This window comes from Rhinopithecus bieti, unplaced genomic scaffold (genome assembly GCF_001698545.2).
Source record: "Rhinopithecus bieti isolate Rb0 unplaced genomic scaffold, ASM169854v2 scaffold_1673, whole genome shotgun sequence".
NCBI classification, from domain to species: Eukaryota; Metazoa; Chordata; class Mammalia; order Primates; family Cercopithecidae; genus Rhinopithecus; species Rhinopithecus bieti.
Genome location: NW_016804690.1, coordinates 9058553 through 9075677, shown reverse-complemented (window position 1 = coordinate 9075677; position 17125 = coordinate 9058553). Strand labels below are relative to the sequence as shown.

At 35.9% G+C, this 17125-nt stretch overlaps 1 protein-coding gene across 1 annotated transcript in view; it reads right to left on the bottom strand.

Moving 5' to 3' along the window:
• The window catches only part of USH2A (usherin), an 821881-nt gene that overhangs the window by 202301 nt on the left and 602455 nt on the right, over window positions 1-17125 (bottom strand). The window lies entirely within an intron of this gene.

The following is a 17125-nucleotide window of genomic DNA, read 5'->3' as shown; positions in this document are numbered from 1 at the left end:
GTAGTTTTCCTTCTAACAGTCAGGACCCTCAGCTGTAGGTCTGTTGGAGATTGCTTGAGGTCCACTCCAGACCCTGTTTGCCTGGGTATCAGCAGCAGAGGCTGCAGAAGATAGAATACTGCTGAACAGCGAGTGTACCTGTCTGATTCTTGCTTTGGAAGCTTCCTCTCAGGGGTGTACTCCACCGTGTAAGGTGTGGGGTGTCGGTCTGCCCCTAGTCAGAGATGTCTCCCAGTTAGGCTACTCAGGGGTCAGGGACCCACTTGAGCAGGCAGTCTGTCCATTCTCAGATCTCAACCTCTGTGTTGGGAGATCCACTGCTCTCTTCAAAGCTGTCAGACAGAGTCGTTTGCGTCTGCAGAGGTTTCTGCTGCTTTGTTGTTGTTGTTGTTGTTGTTGTTGTTGTTTAGCTGTGCCCTGTCCCCAGAGGTGGAGTCTACAGAGACTGGCAGGCCTCCTTGAGATGCTGTGGTCGCCACCCAGTTCGATCTTCCCAGGGCTTTGTTTACCTACTTAAGCCTCAGCAATGGCGGGTTCCCCTCCCCCAGCCTCGCTGCTGCCTTGCAGTTAGATAGCAGACTGCTGTGCTAGCAATGAGGAAGGCTCCGTGGGCATGGGATTCTCCCGGCCAGGTGTGGGATATAATCTCCTGGTGTGCCCGTTTCCTTAAAGCGCAGTATTGGGGTAGGAATTACCCAATTTTCCAGGTGTTGTGTGTCTCAGTTCCCCTGGCTAGGAAAAGGGATTCCCTTCCCCTTGCGCTTCCCAAGTGAGGCGATGCCTCGCCCTGCTTCATCTCTCGCTGGTCAGGCTGCAACAGCTGACCAGCACCGATTGTCCGGCACTCCCTAGTGAGATAAACCCAGTACCTCAGTTGAAAATGCAGAAATCACCTGTCTTCTATTTCGCTTGTGCTGGGAGCTGGATACTGGAGCTGTTCCTATTTGGCCATCTTGTTCTGCCCCCCTCAACTTTTTTCATTTAATTGATTTTCTGTATTTTTTTAGTCTCAATTTCATTTTCTTCTGCTTTGATCTTTATTATTTATTTCCTCCTACTAATTTTAGGTTTGATTTGTTCTTGTTTTTCTAATTCCCTGAGGTTCATCATTAACATGTTTATTTGAAGTCTTTCTACTTTTTTGATGTAGGTGTTTATTGATATGAACTCCCTGCTTCATAGTGCCTTTGCTTTGTTCCATAGATTTTGGCATATTGTATTGTCATTTTCATTTTTTTGGGAAATATTAAAGTTTTCTTTACTTCTTCATTGACCCATTGGTCACTCAGGAGCATGTTGTCTAATTTCCATGTGTTTGTGTATTCTCCAAGTTTTGTCTCTTGTTATTGATTTCTAGTTTATTCCATTGTAGTCAGAAAAGATATTTGATATAATTTCTACTTTTTTGAACTTATGGAGTTTTGTGACATAAGCCATGATCTATTTTGGAAAATATTCCATGTTCCGATGAAAAAAATGTATATTCTGCAGCAGTTGGGTGAAATGTTCTGTAAGAGTCAGACTTATTTGGTCTAGTGTGTAGTTTAACTTTGATGTTTCTTTGTTGAATTTTTGTCTGGATGAATTGTACATCACTGAGAGTGAGGTGTTGAATTTCCTGACTATTTTTTGTGTTGCAGTCTATCTTTCCTTTAGATATATTACTTTTTGCATCTGGAAGCGTGGATGTTGGGTCCATAGATATTTATAATTTTTATATTCTCTTGTTGAATTGATCCCTTTGTCCTGATACAGTGATCTTTGCCTATTATTACAGTCTGTGACTTGTAGTTTTATCTATTTCATAAGTATAGCTACTTCTGCTCTTTTTTCGGTTTCCACTTGCATGGAATACCTTTTTCCACTCCGTAACTTTGAGTCTATGTGTTTCTTCATAGGTGAAGTGGATTTCTCAAGATATAGTTGGGTCTTATTCCTTGATTCATTCAAGTGCTTTATGCCTATTAATTGGAGAATTGTATCCATTTGTATTCAGTGCTTTTAGTTTTCTGGTTGTGTTGCAACTTCTCTCTTCCTTTCTTACTGTCTTCCTTGTGGTTAAGTAGTTATCTCTGGGAACATGTTTCAATTTGTTGCTTTTTATTTTAGTGAATCTTTTATAAGGCTTACAAAAAAATAGATACAACAAGTTATTTTAAATAAATGACAACTTATCTTAGATCATAAATCAAAGAATAAAAACAAATAAAAAATGAAAAGCTCTAAAATTTAACTGTATTTCTCCACATTTTGACTTTATGTTGTCTCAATTTGTATATTTTTATGTTATCTATCCCTTAACAGGTTGCTGTGCCTACTACTGTTTTTGATAAACTTGTCTTTTGGGCTTCATCCTGAAGTGATGAGTGGATTCCATGCTGCAATTACCATATTAGAATATTCTGGGTTTGTCTGTATACTTAATTTATCAGTGGGTTTGCTTTCAAATGTTTTCTTTCTGTGCATTAGTTTTTTATTTCTTGCAGTTTGAAGAACTCCCTTTAGTATTTCTTATAAGATGGGTCTCTTAGTGTAAAATTACCTCAGCTTTTATTTATCTGGGAAGGACTTCATTTCTCTTTCATATTTGAAGGATAGCTTTACTATATACAGTATTTTATATGCATTTTTTTTTTTTTACTTTAGCACTTTGAAAATGTCATCCCACTTTCTCCTAGCTTGTATGGTTTCTGTTGAGAAGACTGCTGTCAAATTGAAGCTTTTAAATATGTTATTTGCTTCTTTTCTCTTGCTGCTTTTAGGATCCTCTCATTGTCACTGACCTTTAAGAATTTGATTATTATATGCCTTGGAATAATCTTATTTTAATCAAATCTGGTCTTCTCTGACCTTTCTATATCTGGATATTTATCTATTTCTTACATTTTAGAAAGTTTTCTATTTAGTCTTTCTTTTAAAAAGCTTTCTACCCCTTGCTGTTGTTCAACTTCCTCTTGAACACCAATAATTTCTAGATTTGGTCTTTTCAGGTAGTTTTCTATGTATCTTGTAGGTGATCTTCACTTGTTTTCATTCTTTTGTCCCCACCTCTGTGTATTTTCAAATAGCCTGTTTCAAGTTTGTTGATGCTTTCCTCTGATCTATTTTGCTATTGAAAGCCTCTAATGAATTTTTCACTTCAGCAGATGTATTTCTCAGATCCAAGATTTCTTTTTAGTTTTTTGAAACATTTTAATCTCTTTGTTAAATCTTTTGAGAATTATCTGAATTTATCTTATGTACTATCTTGGTAATCACTGAGTTTCCTTAAAACTGTTATTTTGAATTCTTGGTCATAGAGTTCAACTATCACCATCTTGTCAGGGAGAGTCACTGTTCTTTGCTTTTGTCAGCTTGAGGAGATCCTGCTTCCCTGTTTAAAGAAACAGGTCGTATGTCTACAAACACACTGCTATCCTGCATATTATCAAGTATAGGTATCTTTGAATTATTTTTAATTTCCTGAGTTTATCAAACATCAACTTTAGTACATTTTCTTTTGGAGCATCCTATCATATATTACTCTTCTCTCCATTTCCTATGGATGTATGTTTATGTTTTTGCATTGAAAGATTAGTTATTTATTGTAGTTTTCTCTCTCTGGCTTGCTTTGATTTTTCTTAGATATGTTTGGAGAGATTCTTTGTAATTTTTCTGTTCATTTTCTTTCATTTTGTTTTTTAATTCCCTGGGTCACTGCCTCCTTTTTGGCACTAGATGGTGCCTCAGGTCCAGGTTTGCCTTGTCTCCAGTAAACTATCAGAATACCACCTTTCCCAAATAGGAGAGGTTCCAACGGGGATATCCTGGTAGCGTGAGGAGGCTGGGTGAGGTTTGGTACCCAGGAAACCTGTGGAGCAAAACTACTACAGTGTGGTGCTGCTGAACAGCCACTCTGATTTGGCATCTCCTTTTACTGAGTTACAGAGCAGAATTTCCAGGGCTGGTGATGGTAGTCCCATCTCCCCATGTTGTCTCTGGATGTCCTCACAGAGATAGATTCCTTTGGGCACTCCTGATGCTTCCTGTGGGTTGAGGCAGGTAAAGGTCTCCTGCCAGATAACCTAAGATGGTCGGGAAACTGTCCACTGCAATCGCACTTTTCCAGTGCAGAAATCAAGGGTCAGGGAAATATTTTCCACAAGCACGGTGCGGAATATATTGAGAGGATGGGCGTTGTGGATACGAAAGTCCAAATTTCTTGCCATCTGCTTAGAGATTTTCACTTCTCTGTGACTGTGGGAACTGTCTTTTCCTCATATTTGAGTTCTGGGATATTGCTGTGATAATCTCAGTTATGCACATTTGTTTCTGTTTTCTGTGGAGAGGAGTGAAGCCAACTTGCTTCTATGTCATCATTTTGGAACTAGAAGTTCTTTACACATATTTTCCTACATGAATTCATCAAGTGTTCAGCCATTCTAGTTGGAGTTATTTCTTTTTAATTATGTCATATTGTCAACAGAATTACTATTCTATTAGTTACTACTACATACTATTGTGACCACCCCCACAGTTGTCATCACTTTCTTCTTTATTTATTTTTAGAGATGGGATCTTGCTATATTACTCAGGCTGTACTCAAACTCCTGGGCTCAAGCAATCCTCCTGACTCAGCCTCCGAAGTAGTTAGAATTACAGGTGCATTTCACCCTCCCCAGATCTCATCACTTCCAATTGTCCCTTGAAGTACAAAGTACCATTGAAGCTACAAAGGAGTATAGGGAAAATAATTTACTATCACTTACTTTTATACAGGTGAATATCAAAATGATGCAATCAGATCAAATTTTTATGAAGAGTCAGGGTTCACATTACTATTCTTTAAAATTTCATTTTAATATTTTTTCCCAATTTTTTCAAAACATTTTTGTTTGACCAGAGAAAAGAAATCTTCATTGACTCTAAGATATTAACCTAAATTGTTATGGATTAAATAGCTCTAGATTCTCTGATTATGTTTACACAGGCCTTTTTTCTAATCAATATGGTCATTTTTGTCAATCATTTATGTAACACTCAAGTTCTTCAATATTATTCCAGATCATGGTTATCAAAAATGATCAGAACACTTAACAAAGACTAAATAAATGTAATATGACAAATTTGATTCTTAGCTTTCAAGTCAAGTCATTGAATATTTAATTATCCTACTGAGATATTTATTATAAATTGTAGTAGGTAAAAAATCAAAATGCAAAATCCATGTTCTTTTAATAAAAAGGGACACACATTTTCCTCCCTTTGTCCCTGGAGGAAAATGTGGTGAGGAGATCTTGGGACAGCTTGACAGGGAACTCTTAAATTTGGCAGTCTATAAGAGCATAGAAAATAAAGCTTGCTTCTCAGAGAATTATGGTGGCAGAAATTAGCCAGAGCAGTTCTGCAATGAAAGGTTAAGCCTAGAATACCACAATATCAATCTATAGCATGGCATAGATGGATGAGTTTCTCAAGAACCAAGTGAATGCCTTGCAAGATGGCTAGACTTGAGCTACCTTGAAGGTACATTGTCCAGGACAGTGGCCTTCTGGCATGAGGAGACTCCAGCAGGAAGAGTCTTTGGAATGTTCTGCTCTTTTGGCACCACAAGTGATCAGCTATAAAGGGCAACACTTATGTGAGGGAATTTGGCTATTCAAAGATTCTCAGGAGGACCTCTCAAGGAAAACATACAATTGCCCAATAAAGCATCGCTTGCCAATGGAGAGCTGTGATTGTCAACCAGTGATGGCAGTGAAATGATAATATTGAGAGGGAACATATTTGGATAAAATGGAATAGAGAAGAAAGAGTAAGGGGGAGGAAAAGAGCAAGCTACAATTAGGCCTGAGCTTTAGAAATGATAGAAGTTTTGAAGTAGATGCGAGGCTAATATTTTGATGGTGATGAAATGGACTTTTTAATACTTGATCATGAATCTTAATTATCAAAGTAAGACTCATAATTAAAAATAATTGGAAAGCCATAAGATATTCCTGAGGGGTATTTGAGGATTGAGGGAAGGATAGCCAAAACAATGTAGTTAAGGTAGTAAGTAGCAGGTAAAAAGTAAGGGATATTTTTTTCTCTTTGTATCTAATTGGATTAAGACAGCTCCATAAAGTGGTTATATAAACTTAAACGACGAAAACATGAACAAGGGTGGTAGTGGTATAAACGGAGAAGAGTAACATATATGAGAAGATGCTCCAAAAGAAAATGTCCTAAAATCGATGTTTAATAAACTCAGGGGATTAAAAATACTTCAAAGATATATGTCCTTGATAATATGCAGGATGGTGGTGCATTTGCAGAAGTGGGTGTTGGAAAAGATGATGAGTCAGACAAGAATTAACTTTTGAGGCTCATGGTTATGGAAGTGTTGGGTGAATATCATGACATAAAATCAATAGGCAAGTGGATAGGTGGGATTAGAGTTTAAGGAGAAAACAGGGCCAGGGATCTTTGAGACATCAGTATGGCCTAAAATTGCAAGACTGTTTGAACTACCTGAGCAAGATAGGGAGTCTTTTTCCTGAGGACACCCAGAATTCCTAAGTGGGTTTTTAATGGAACCACTAAAAACAAAACAAAACAATGAATGTTCAGAGAATCAGGGACAAAGTAGCAGTTGAGGGCTAAAGTGAATTAGGAGGAAGAACTGGATTTTGCTGAAAGGCACTCAAAGGCTACTTCAGTGGCCGAGTTGTTTCTATGGGAGCTACAAGAGGTAAGGAAGTTAGGAGGAGTTTGGGAAGAAGAGGGAGGTAAGGAAATGAAAATAGTGACAGCAGAGCCCCAAGAATAAGCCCAGTATTCTCTTTTCTATATATTCTATCTATCCTGTTTACATTCTATATATTCTGACTCTATTCTATTAAGGTCTCCTTAAACACAATGTGATAATCAGAACTCATGGCTGTCAAATGAGTAGTATTTCCTAAAAGCCATGGTCCATAAGACTATTGATTGGATCTGTACAAATTGCACTAAGTGTACTCCAAATTCTCTCTTTCAAGGTTCTACCCATATCCTTTAAAGATTTAAGCAGACAATTTTAGTCCATGTTAAAAATAGTCTACAACTGTCCATGTTGGTAAGCGAGTTTGGTATACAGGTGAAAAAAAGTGATTTGACATTCTGTACCCTTCAGCCCAACACTCTGCCTTCTAAAGCAACAAACAGAAATGTGGCTTTAATTTTTTCTTTTAATGTTAGATAATTAAGTTAAATTGAAAATATTATTTTTTTCTTTTAATTTTACAAAACCGTAAAATCATTGCTTCAGTTGAAACTATCATTCACTGAGAAAAGTTAGGCAGAAAAAATCAAGGATAGAAGAGATTCCCTGATATCTAATGTCACAGCATAAAAGTATATCATGGCATGCCTTACAAAATTTGGTGAGGAAAAAAGGAGAATCCTCTTTCTCCACAAGCTCTGACCTCTTGAGCCATACTTAACTCCACATTAAGTAATTTAAAAATATAGGGGGATGCTGGGTGCTGTGTGGCTCACATCTGTAATACCAGTAATTTGGGAGGCCAAGGCGGGAGGATGACTTGAACCCAAGAGTTCAAAAGACCAGCCTGGGCAACACAGTGAGACCCCATCTTTACAAAATAATTTTTAAAATATATTAGCTGGATGTGGTGGCACATGTCTATTGTCCCAGCTACTCAGGAGGCTGAGGTAGGATTGCTTGAGACTGGAAGGTCAAGGCTGCAGTGAGCTTCACTCCAGCTTGGGTGACAGAAAGAGATCCTGTCTCAACAACAACAACAAAGGAAAAAAAAAATATGGAGATTCATTAATGATGATAGTGGTTTAGCATTAATTTAGAGACATCTAACCTATGCTGCTATCAGAAAGATTTCTGGAAAGTTGGTGTGTAAAAATATTATTGATCTCATTCAGCATCTAGAAGCAAATCTTAAAACAATTATTTGTGAGTGCTACAAAGACCTTATACCTCACACTCCTCCTCAATAACACATCCCCAAACTGATTTGGATGTGAAAAAACTGCCATGGTTCCAATTAAAGACATTAAAATACATGATCTGAGTTCTCTCTCTACTTTCCCTTGAGCCTCATGCCTGGAAATGATGCATTTTGGAATACTAGCAGTAATGTAATAAAACATCTTTCTTATTTGTGTTATTTTCTTAGTTTATCCATTTATGGGGAATAAATAACTAAACTTCATAGTCAGGCCAGTACCCAGTGAAGCTGTCAGCTGCAGTGTTTGTCATATTTCAATCAAAGCCAGACCCAGCCAGTTATCTTTATCCAGCTCAGTCTCTACATTCTTGAGGACCAGAATTAATGAATTAGCTATTGATTAAATTCCACTCTAGCAAATCCACCAAGACAAATAAATGAACTACTCAGGGCACGTGTAGGCCATGGCCAGACATGTCCGGGCTATCGATCTGTAGTTAGTATTCTTTTGGGATATAGAAGGAGCTGATGATAATATGACAAGTATGGGAAATGCAGTGTAGAAACAGAGCTTGTTTCTGAAGCAGCAGCTTATAAAACTAGAAGGGTCCATTTGATCCTTCTATATTTGTGTGCTATGGCATCTTTGGTTTATATATAAGAGGAAAAACATGCATAAGGGCTTGTACTGCTGAAGATGTAGTCAAAAACAAGGCATAAGTTAAGGCCAAAGACGAAGATGAGTCGGTACACTCCACACATATAATCAAACAGGCTGGTATGCTATCCGTATGTTATTGAAATATATGAAAGTTAAATTTTACTGACTTCTGAATTTCACCAAAAATAAACAAAGAATCTAACAAATTTATGGCTTCTTAGAAACCAAATCATTTTAAATGCTAGAGAAGTAGACCCTGTCTGCTGATGTTTTTCTGGAAGGATTTCACATTTCATTCTGCATGTTGCTAATATAAAAGATTTTTAAAAACCAAAATAGAAACATAACTAACAAATATACATCGCCAGAAGTATAATGAAATTAAACAAACAATATCATGCACACGGGAGGCTAACTGCTTTGGTGTTGGTATAATTTTGATTAATGGCTTGGCAGCCTATTCTTGCTCATTAGAGTCTTGCCTTTGGAAAATGTTACTCTGCTACTATGGATCATTTTAAGAAAGGAAAGATTTTACATGCCAATATTTGGTTATGAATGATTTATATCAAGTTTTTGCTAGGCTTCTGACGGGGGGCGGGGAGGGGAAGGAAAGTTGTCAAAGGCGTTGGAAGAAAGAAAACTGTGGTGGAGGGGGACTTCCCATGCAGGCCAATATGGAATAAGCCCATTACAGCTTCTCTCTCCCACTGATTACAACTCAAAATCTACACAAATTATAAAAAGTAACTATCTGAGGACTATGAAAAGTTAACAATTGCAGGCTGATCAGGAAGGGAGCCAAAACTTTAAGAATGAATGTCACGGCCGGGCCGGGCGTAGCGGCTCACGCCTGTAATCCCAGCACTTCGGGAGGCGGAGGCAGGTGGATCACGAGATCAGGAGATTGAGACCATCCTGGCTAACATGGTGAAACCCTGTCTCTACTAAAAATACAAAAAAATTAGCCAGGAGTGGTGGCGGGCACCTGTAATCCCAGCTACTGGGGAGGCTGAGGCAGGAGAATGGCGTGAAACTGGGAGGCAGAGCTTGCAGTGAGCCGAGATCGCGCCACTGCACTCCAGACTGGGCAACAGAGCAAGGCTCCATCTCAAAAAAAAAAAAATAGTAATAAAAAAATAAATAAACAAATTAAAAAATTTAAAAAAAAAAGAATGAATGTTACAGGGTGAGTTTCCCATTTTTTCTCCCCGTCCTTTACTTTCCATCTTTAACCCAAGGGCCGTATCAGTGTGAAACTGTGAACTAGGTAAGCAAAATCCTAGAGAAAGTAAATTTTTTTCCAGCTAGAGTATCTATAACAAAAAAGCCTTGCAAGCCAGAGAGTGTAGGGAAAACTCCTATTTTTGTTTTGTTTTGTTTTGTTTTGTTTTCTCTTCTTTCTTCTGGGCCATGTTCTGAGAATGATTAGAGTCAAGGAACCGCACGGCAGCAGCTGTGGCCAAATTGGAATCTGAAGCCCCAAGGGGGAAAAAAATCTTTCAGTCCAGAGAAATCAAGAAATGGGGCCTCTATAGTCCAAAGAATGTGGGAGAAGTCCTTGCTATTTTTTTTTCTCTAATTCCTCCTACCTCATTGCCTAAGAACAACTCTAGTTATGCAAACTGGGAGGCAGGCTGGGAGGCAAACATTTCAAAAGAAATCATATCATTCTAGCCAAAAATCCAGGAAAGGAAGTCCAAAGGAGCTGGAAAGATGGGGGACATTTCAGAGAGAAGAAAGCTGGAAGCCAATTTTATGAATGAACCAACACAAGTCCTGACTGAACTCTAAGCTGCACATTTATGGTTGCCTCACACACATAGGCTATGCAAGCAGCACAGCGAGGACTTCGAGATCTGAACTATTACATAATTTCACAGCCAAATTCCAAATTAGCCATTGTGCAGACACAGAGTAGTAAAGCAAAGTTCATAGCTTTGCTATGCTACTTTATGAAAAAATAGGAACTGACTGTAGTCACTGGCAAAGGAAAGCAGAATTTGGAGTCTGAAGCTAACCAGTTGGTAACCTGCTGAAAAAAGTAAACAAGAACTCTAACTTTCTTCAAAGGATTTTAACAGGAGTCAGATTTTTATAACTTAATATTCAAAATGTGAAGAAATCAGTCTAAAAATCACCCAGAATTACACTAAGCAATCGAAAGCTGGAGTGACTATATTAATATTAGACAAAATAAACTTAAGAACAAGGAAATTATCAGGAAGCAAAAGGGCTTATCACATAATGACAATAGGGCCAGTTTATCAAGACATAACAATCCTAAACATGTATGCACTTAATAGCAAAACGTCAAAATACATGAAAGAAAGACTAATAGATCTGAAGAAGAAATAGATAAACCCACAGTTATATTTGGAGACTTCAACACTATTCTCACAATAACTGATAACACAAGGAGGCAGAAAATCAGTATATAGATGATCTGAACACCACTATCACTCAGCTTGAACTAATTGACATTTACGAAACACTCTATCTGACAACAGCAGACTGTACCTTCTCCTAAAGTGCATATACATTCACTAAGATAGATAATATTCTGAGCCCTGAAAAAAACTGTAACTAATTTAAAAGAACTGAAATTCTAAAATTACGTTCCTAGATCATAATCAAATTAAACTGGAAACCCAGATAGAAACATATCTGAAAAATCCCAAATACTTGGAAATTAAACAATCCCCTTGTAAATAATCCATGGGTTAAAGAAGTCTCAAGAGAAATTAAAATATATTTTGAACAAATGAAATGAAATGCAACATTTCAAAATCTGTGAGCTTTACACGGAAGCAGGATGGAGAGGAAAAAAGAAAGGTCTCAAATCAATAACGAAAGTTTTCATCTTTAAGAAACTAGAGAAGGAATAGCAAAGCAAAAGGGAAAAAATAGCAGAAATCACTGAAATGGAAAATAGAAAATAATATAGATGATATAGAAAATACATAAAACCAAAATGCTTCTTTGAAAAGATCTACAAAATTGATAAACCTCTAGGCTGAATAGAAAAACAGAGGGCACTTACTGCCAATGTCAGAAATGAAAGAGTGCAAATCAGTTCCAACAAATTGTTGTTTGCAGTACAAACATACTACAAACAACTTCCTGCTTATAAATTTGACAAATTTGATTAAATTAACGAATTTTCTGCACCCACAAGATGACAAAACTCACTGGAGAATAAATCGCCAAAATATCCTACGTTATTAAGGGAACTGAATTCTGAGTTAAAAAACCTTCCATCAAAGAAAAACTCCAGGCAAATATGGGTTTCACCGGTGAATTTTACCAAGATTTAAGAAATAATAACACTTTTATACAATCTCTTCCACAAAATAGAAAAGAAGGAAATGCTTCCCAAGTTAGTATGAGACCAGAAATTACCATGATACCCAATCCAGGCAAAGGTATTACAAGAAAATCAAACACAGTCCAATATATTTTATGAACACAGATGAACATTTTCTACAAGATAATAGTATATTGCATCCCCCAATATATAAAGAAGAAAATATATCACAACCAAATTGTGGTTATCCAGAGAATACAGGCGAGTTCAATAATTTAAAATCAGTAAATATAATTGATTATAGTACAAATTTAAAATGTCAAAAAAGCATTTGACAAAATTCCATGTCCATTTATAACAAAAACTGTCAGCAAATTAAAAGGTAAGTTCTTCAACCTGATAAAAGGCATTGCCAAAAATTTCATACATAACATCACATCTAAGGGTAAAATACTGAAAGTTTTCTTTCAAAGATTGGGAACAAATCAAGGATGTGCTCTTATTACATTATTAAACTATCCAGTGCAATAAGGCAGGAAAAAGAAATAAAAGACATACTGATTGGAAAGGAAAAAAATAAACAGTTTCTCTTTGCAGAAGATCTACATAGACTAGGGAATTACAAAAAACTCTTAAGACTTATAAGGAGTTTAGCAAGGTTGCTGGATGTAAGCTCACTAGTGCAAAATTAATTGTGTTTCTACACACTGGAAACAAACAATTGGATTTAAATTTGTTTTAAAAAACATTAATAATGGCACCCCCCAAATAAATAATTAGGTATAAATTGAATAAAATATATTCAGTATTTGCATATTGGATTATACAAAACACTGATAAAATAAAGGAGAGAGGATGCAAATAAATGAGCAATAGTGTGTTCATGAACCAGAACATTTGATATTGTTAAGATGTCAATTCTCTACCAATTGATCCACAAATTCAATGCAGTTCTAATCAAAATCACATGTTTTATAGATATCAATGACCTGTTTCTGAAATGTATATGGACAGGCAAAGTAGTGAGAAAGGCCAAAATGATTTTTATAAAGGTCAAAGTTGGAGGACTCATATAATGTGATTTGACAGCCTACTGTAGAGCTACAGTAATCAAGATTGTGCGATATTGGTATAGACATACATATTGATAAACTGAACATAAAAGAGTCCAAAACTGGCCTACAAAACATGTTTACATTGATTTTTGACGAAAATCTAAAAATATTCAATAAAGAAAAGATAATCTTTCCAAAAATTTTGTTGAAACTATTAAATACTTACGTGTCAAAAAATTAACCTTGACCCATGCCTCAGTGTGTACAAAAATGAATACAAAACCAATGGTAGACATAAATTCACCATGTAAACATACAAATGTTTTAGGAAATAGACAAGAGAAATTCTCTGTGACCTTGACTCAGGCAGAGTTCTTAGATAAAATGCCAGATGCACAAACCATAAAGGAAAAAGTAACAAATCTAACTCTCTTGAAATTTAAAACTCTTTCTCTTAAAAACACACAAACAAGATAATTGAAGACAAATCATAGGGTAGAAAAAATACTTGTAAATCACATATGTGACAAAAAAACTCAAAATATATTTTAAAAATTCTCAAAACTCAGAAAATAAGAAAACAAAGAATCTAATTAACAAATTAGCAAAAAATTTGGAGATACCATTTCCCAGAGTAAACAAATGCCAAAGTGCATGCAAAAATCAATTGCAAAGCTTATCGGCTTATCATCAGGGAAAATGTAACTTAAGACCATAATAACACACAACTAAACATCTATTAAAATGACTATTTATAAAATAAGAGGAAAACACCTCATATTATCCCAAGTTCTAGCAAAAATGTAGAGCAACTTAAGCTCTCATACAATGCTAGTAGGAATGAAAGATGTTACAGTAACTTTGTAAATCAGTCTAGCAGTTTCTTTATGACTCAGCCATCCAACTCCTGGGTATTTGCCCAAATGAAATGAAAATATATATTTACACAAAATCCTGTATATAGATGTTTTATAGCAAGTTTAATCATGGTCACGGAGAACTGAAAACGATCCAAACTGTGCACAAACTGTAGAACTTTCGTATAATGGAAACTTACTGAGCAACAAAAACTGACAACTACTAGTATGTATACAACTACTAGTATGTATACAATGAGATGGACAAATCTTAAATGCATTAGGCTAAGTAAAAGAAGCCCTTTGAATGGCTACATATTGTATGACCCATTTACATGACAATATGGAAAAGGCAGAATTATACAGACCAAAACATGGTGGTGTTTGCTTAGTGTTAGCAAGGGTAGAAGAGGGGTTAGCAATAAAGGAGCCTGACATCATGATGCTGTTACATATCTTGATTATGGTAGTGTCTGTTCTTCCTGGCAGCTTTTTGGATGTGCTTTTTAAACACGGTACTCTGCAATTTCCTGATAATATCCCTTTATATGTAATCATTTTTTAGTCATATTGTTGGTATCCGGGGAATCTTTTGATCTGCACAATAGTACATTGGTTCTAGGATATTTTCTTGTCTTTTTAAAATTTTCTCCCTCTTTTCCTTTGATTCTCTTTCGAAGCTCTTATTATTCAAATATTAGACTTCCTGGATGCTCTCTATTATTTTTTTCTTTCTCTCTCTCTCTTTTAAATCTTTGTGTTTCATTGCACTTTCAAAGACATTCCCTTGAACTTTCTTCGAAAGTTTCAATTCAGCTTTTCACCCTTTTAATTTCCATGAGGTTTTATCCACGTTTTTTTTTGTTTGTTTGTTTGTTTTTCAATATGCTCGTGTCGTTTTATGGTTAGAGAATCTTCTTTTATCTGTCTGAGGTTATAATTTTTTTTTCCTCACCTGCATTGTCTCTGAATCTATTGTATCATGTCTTTTGTTTATTTTGGTCCCCTTTTTATCTTTAAGAGTGATGCACCAAAAAAAAAAAAAAAGGCTGACTAAAAGCTTTACAGGTAGGTGACCCTTGTTGATTGGCATACTTCCCTACCGCGTGACCAGGGAGCAAGTTGTTTTTACTGTTAGGGATCCCTATATGCTATTGTCTGGAGGTCTTTTTTTTTGGATTATTCATCTTTTTCTAGAAAAGAATGTTCAGTTTCCTATCTGGAGGTGTTTATGACTTGGCTACTTGCTCCAGAGGACAGAACTGGGAAAATTAGCCAAAAAGCGCACCATTCAGGTTGTGGTCTCACTTTATCACTGTTTTTACTTCTGCATCTCATCTCAGCTCCCCTGTGCCTAGTAGCCCTCAGTTTCTCCAGAGAATAAATGTCTAATCTCCTGGTAGGTGTACTTTGTCATGTGGAGGAAGAGAAATAGACCCCTGGATGCATAGCAAAGAGGCAAGAAACCTGGGATTCCAAACACTTCTTTGTTAACAGTTGTGTCTTGCTCTACGATTTCAGCTTTAAACCTTACCCTCCCTCCTCCTCTTTACATCCTTAAAACTTCTAAGTGCCCAGCCTCTCCAGTTCTCTGTGGAAAAAACAGTTTGTTTCCTGTCATTATTCTCTTTCATCAACCAATATTTTGGTTGTAAATTTCTCCACTGTATTAAATCATTTGCCTCTTTCTGGCAAATATTGCTTACAAAATCATGTTGCAATCTCTTTTCTGTTGTTGTCTCCTCTCTCACTTTCCTTGTTCTTGTTGTATAATACTCTCTTTAATGTTTCTGCCATCAATTTAATGTATTTGGATACAAGCAGCTTTTAATAGCAACTAAAAATATTTGTCCTGTTATTATGTGTAATAATCTTCTTAAAGGAAAAAAAATCCTAGAGACACAGTCACATTTGTTCCATTTCTTATAAAGCTTAGGTATTATTTTTAGTTATAAATAAATATGTATTATGAGGCATATTCTGTTATATCATTCACATGGGCTTGAGTCATGGGGATGCCAGTAGACAAGAATTTGAAAACATCCACCCACCTAACTATAATTCTTTCTTGAGCTTTTCAAGACTGAACTCAAATGTCACATCTTCCATGACGCCTTCACTGACAATTCTGGGTAAAGTTTGCTATTTTTCTGTTTATGTTCTTTTTGCACATCATAAACCTCTTACTCTAGTGTTTTTCACATTGTTCTATAAACATTTATTTAGGGGAGTATCTTCCACAGTGTACTGGAACTTTGCAAATTTAGAATCATGTCTTATGCTCTTTTGTATTACTTTTGCCTTCTATATTATTATGGCCACAGATGTATTTGCTAAAAGAAAAAAGGTCTCCAATGCCCATTTATGTGACTATTTCCTCCCTGCATAGTAGACAATACTGTGAATAGGTTGGGAGATATCTGCTGGGGGGATTATAAACTAATTAGTATGTCAAAAATTAGATCATTATCTATCATGTGTTTGAGAGAAGATATACTCAAGGAGACAAGATATGACTATTGCCAAGAACAGCTAACCGTCCGGTTAGTTGGGATTTTCTAATTATTTTAACCATCGGTTGCCAAAACCAGTGCTAATTTTTTTTAACCGATTTAAGATCTGGAAATTTCAACATGCCATAGAGGAATCCTTCAGAATTGAAACATTAATAATAGACTGATTATTTCTGTGTGTGTGTTTGTGTGTGTATGTTGTTTGTATACATAGGTGAGGGTGATTCATTTGGCTTAAGCAAAAAGTATAATGTGAAAGCACTAAGATTTCTTTTCCCAGCCTCAAGTTGATACAAACAGATGAACAATTTACCATCTTATTTTCAGCTTTGGAAACAACACCAAATATTATTATTATTGTTGTTACTAATTATGAATTATAAAGAGACTTGCTTTCAAACTATGGTCATTTCTCAGCAACAAAAGAATAAAGAAAAATAAAGTGACTCTACAAAGAAGCTGACAAAATTGATAATGGTTATTCAAACATTATCTGCCCTATTAATTTTACAGATTTCTATCTTTAGGGCACTCTGATGTATATAAATCAGTTTTTCTTTTTTAACCAAAAAGATTAAGTTAGAAGGTAGTCATTACAATTAAGCGTGTATTATGCTTTGCAAAAGGATTCACTAAAGGACACATTCAAATAAGGAGACATGTATTTCCAGTATTTGTTTACAGGTTACTAAATAAAAAATCTGAGGCTGGGCAATCAGGGAAATTAAAGATTAAATGTCTTTGGATGTCCAGTGAAGATTAACATCTGTGAAATAATATCAAAAATTTGATTTACACACGTAGTTG